This window comes from Alosa pseudoharengus, unplaced genomic scaffold (genome assembly GCF_046254945.1).
Source record: "Alosa pseudoharengus isolate Yale_2024_CS ecotype anadromous, Long Island Sound unplaced genomic scaffold, YU_APseudo_1.1 YU_APseudo_1.1_scf_8, whole genome shotgun sequence".
Classification (NCBI taxonomy): Eukaryota; Metazoa; Chordata; class Actinopteri; order Clupeiformes; family Clupeidae; genus Alosa; species Alosa pseudoharengus.
This window is the reverse complement of record NW_027468870.1, coordinates 22,031,164-22,035,344: the sequence shown is the minus strand read 5'-3', so window position 1 is coordinate 22,035,344 and position 4,181 is coordinate 22,031,164. Positions and strand designations below refer to the sequence as shown.

At 37.2% G+C, this 4,181-nt stretch overlaps 1 long non-coding RNA gene across 1 annotated transcript; it reads right to left on the bottom strand.

The window, feature by feature from the left end:
* Positions 1-1,539: 1,539 nt before the first annotated feature.
* Positions 1,540-3,371, bottom strand: LOC143112168 (uncharacterized). Its single transcript, XR_012984685.1, has 3 exons — positions 3,075-3,371; positions 2,335-2,443; positions 1,540-1,837 (listed from the first exon to the last, which is right to left on the bottom strand). It is a non-coding gene; the product is annotated as an uncharacterized LOC143112168 (long non-coding RNA).
* Positions 3,372-4,181: the final 810 nt, after the last annotated feature.

The window sequence follows — 4,181 nt, the reverse complement described above, 5'->3', positions numbered from 1 at the left end:
ATAGGAGAGGTTTTTGGAATTATTCCTGCGTTATAATCATCAGCCAATCAAGGTGGTCACTTTTGTCAAGCTTGTGCATGAACAATGACGTCAACAATAGCCATTCTATTATCTTAGGAGTTGTCATTTTTCCTTACTAAGAGTAGGTGAGCAGCTTTGTGAATCCGGCCATTTTTAACCTCAAAATCGTTCTCCTTAGGGTCACCCTGTGTTGGGGGAAGCAAAAAAAACGACAAAAATCGATTCGACCAAACCGGAGATCTGCCCTGGCTGCCAGCACTTCGAAATTAGCTATAATGCTAACCTTGGGGGCATGCTATTTAACCACGTTTGGGGCCTCTAAACACACAGAAAATCTTTCCAAGACATACTGTATGGAACACGAGTTGGTTCCTTACGAGACACCACCGTGCTAGTTTAACTCAAATTGTGTGGCGAAACATTATAAACTTTGTGTTTTTGTGTGGGTCACTCTCCTCAGATTACCCCGTTGACATATTGTATCCAGCCCATTGCAGAACCGACGCGCTCTCCACTACAGCCACAGAAACAAAACATTCCTTGGTGTTTTGATTTGTTTGCAAAAAGAAACGATCAAGCAGAAAAAAACGATAATTCCTTGAACTTCTTGGTCACAAGATGATATTTTTGCACGTTGACAACTGGTGCTTGTAAAGTTTGTGAAGAGCAGCTTAGTTATTTATTATTATATTTTATATTTATATTTTTACCCTTGGGTATGTATAGCCAAATGGAAAAAGAAATTTGGATAATGCATTAAAAGTGTTCTATGCCTGCTAGTTTGCATGCTAGATGGATAGCATTTTGTATGACTCTCTTAAACAATACATTCTAGCTAGGCCCTACTGCCCATTAAATACTGGTCAGTTAGAATAATCAGTTAGAAACCAAAACTGGCTTTAGATGTCTACATCTTGACCAAAAATTATCAGTGTATTCATGTTTTTATGAACTAAATATTTATGATTAGCACACCAGAGGGAGTTCAAAACTGATGAAATATGAACTTTTAGTCAAATTTGTTTACTTGGCCTTAAAGGTCAAATGTGGGGCAATGCTTTACCTTCAGAATCAAATTTTAAACGGTCACACATCTTAAAATGCACATTCCAAGAAGGCTGCAGCCTCTGCCTATGAAGTATGAAGCATGGTGGCTCTTTGATACACTGAAAAAAATGGGCTGTTAAATTAACATAAAAAAATCTTGTACATCGGTTGCATCAATTAAATCATGTCCACGAAGTCCAATTAATTCATGTTAAAAGTGGCAAATTGTATTCTGTTAAATTAACATGATTTTTTCATGTGTATGTGAAGAAATTGTTTCTTATCAGTCAAACATGATTTTTTTCTTGTTTGATGGACATAATTTTTTTGATGCAACCGATGTACAAGATTTTTTCATGTCATATTTTAAAAACTATTGCATGTCAAATTAACATGTTATTTTAAAAAGCTCTTCAATAACCTCAAGCAATCAACCACAACTAGAATTTGAGTACACATTTACACATTTATTTCACATTTCCAGACATTGCAGACAAATGAAATCAAGGTCAAAGACAGTGGTCAAAGACAGTGCAGTGCCTTTAGAACAACACAAACGAGGGAAAAAACTTAAAAGGCTGCAGCTTCTGTAGTTTCCCCCAAATCTGAACAAAAATACAAAAAAAATCATGACAGCAGCAGCTACATCTGTATATGTGCAGGGGTAGTTTGTGGTGCGGCCAAAGTGGGGATGGTGGAGTTTGTAATGAGCAAGTAGATCAGACCTACTTTGAACCGCTGATTCACATCTCTTGCACTGCCACATTTACTGTGAAAGAGAACACAGAAAGGGAGGTTGATATACCAATACAGAATATGAATACAGACACACAACATTATGATCACAACACACATTTAAAAATGTATAACACTTCGTGAATCAAATTTACCATGTATTGTCCTGTGTACAGCTTTACAAACTCAGCATTACTCATCTTAAAAAAGTACAAAAGCACATTAAGTGCACCAAGATTTATGACCATGTAGCATTGAACAGTTATAAAAGGTTCAGTTTCATGGAGAAGAAAGAGAGGGAAGTACAACACAATAACAAAAAGAAGGAGGGAGAGAGAAAGTGGAAGAGTTAGAAAAAAGTAAGAAACCGATGGAGAAGAAAAGAAGAGGGAAGTAGGAATACAAGATTAACCTGAGAAAGGATGTATAGAAAGTATGAGGGAGGGAGACAAAAGAAAGAAGGGAGTGACCTAGAGAACAGGGCTGTGTGTGTGTATGTGTGTAAAAAAATAATCAATTGCTGTAACTTACCTGGCACATGCACCAAATGTTCCAATTTCAGTAATGCTGCAGCAAGCTCCTTCTAAAGTGTTTTTGGAACTGTGAGGGACCGTTTGCTCTACAGGTGGTAAATCCTCTTCTGCAACACCCAAATCACATGATACAAACTCAGCATTACTCGTCTTAAAAAGTACAAAAGCACATTAAGTGCACCAAGATTTATGACCATGTAGCATTAAACAGTGAAAGGTTAAGTTATCTAAATGTATTGTCCATATGCAATGCTAACCAGTGACTGCCAGATAAACAAAATGCTCCTTTGGCTGTTTGAAGCAGGATTTCACAAGACCATTTTTCAAATATCATCATCATCAAAAAGCTTCAGCATTTATTCACCAGTTGTCAGATGGGTTTCAATGCACGCACGCGTTACCCTTTAGTAGCCAGTCATGCCTTGGCGCCATCAAAACCCAGCTAGCTTAGCTTGATGTACACTTTCTAGGTTCTAAATCCGCACTAAATCAGCAATTGGCGTACAGCAGTGACCACAACAGGTTCCCGAAAATGAAATGAATTCGCTATGAAACATGTGTCGAAATAGTAAAACACACACCACTTGAATACGACGACAACGCCACAACAGTAGCAGCTAACACATAGCTGGTATGATTAGATGTAAGAAGTTAGTGCAACTATCTGTTTGTAAAAACGCAATAGCTTGGCAAACATTCAGAAAAGTTACCGAAGATTAAGAATCAATTGATATTTACCTCACATTGTAGATCTTGCATGCCGCTCGTAATGTCTTCAGAGCAAGCAATTGTGTGGAAAGCCAGTTGATTCCTCCTTCCCGCTTAGACTCAGGTTAGGTGCACGAGCTACCGGCGTGTTCACGTCACGTAGGCTATAGTTCTTACCATCCAACATGACAAAATTATGTGAATTTGACATTCTCAAGGAATAGCTTAGGCTCACATGATTTTTTTTAATTTCTGAAGGACCACTAATAAATCATGTGAGGTTCTTTCAATAAATTCATGCAATTTCAACAACCCCAAAGAGACCTTTTTTTCAGTGTAGCCTGTTTTTGATTTCCCCATTCACATCCATGATTGCGTCAGAATAAACAACCACAGGTTTAACCAGAGGCAAACAATCCATGACACGAAGCCTAGGTACACAGTGTTGGGCATTAATATTAAAGCTATCTAGCACCATCTTCACCTGCATTTGAAATTCCTGGATCAAGCATGATGAGAACTCACACACGAGCACAAACTCATACACACACACACACACACACACACACATTAAGCATTAAGTATATGTGACAGGTGCATCTGATACTATTTAGACCAGGGGTCTCAAACTCAAATGAGCTGGGGGCCACTTCTGCCAATGTTATCTGATTGGAGGGCCACGTCAGTGTTAAAGAATAATACAAAAAAGAATGGCTATTTCCTAAAATGCAATGTTTTTTTTTTCAAATACTGTATTTTCAAACACAAAACTACAAACAGAAAGTGCAAGTCTTTTTATCTATTTTTAGACACCTGTGCTAGCAACCTTAGCTTATAAATAAAATAATGATAAAATACATATTAATACAAATTATAAAAACAAACAAAAAAGCATACAAAACAGGCAGGCCTATGTGTGTGTTTCACACCAAATAAAAATATTTTCCTCTCATAACTTTTTTTAAACCTGGCAAACTAGGCGTCAGGGTTAAGAAAGTAACACCAATGGATTTTTATATCAAATTTTCAAAAGGCCATGGCTTGAAAGTGGTCAGAGATAAAGTCCTACTGTAAATGTCAAAATCTTTGAGTATAAACAAAAGTTTATGAAGGGGGTAAATTTACACTATCATCACG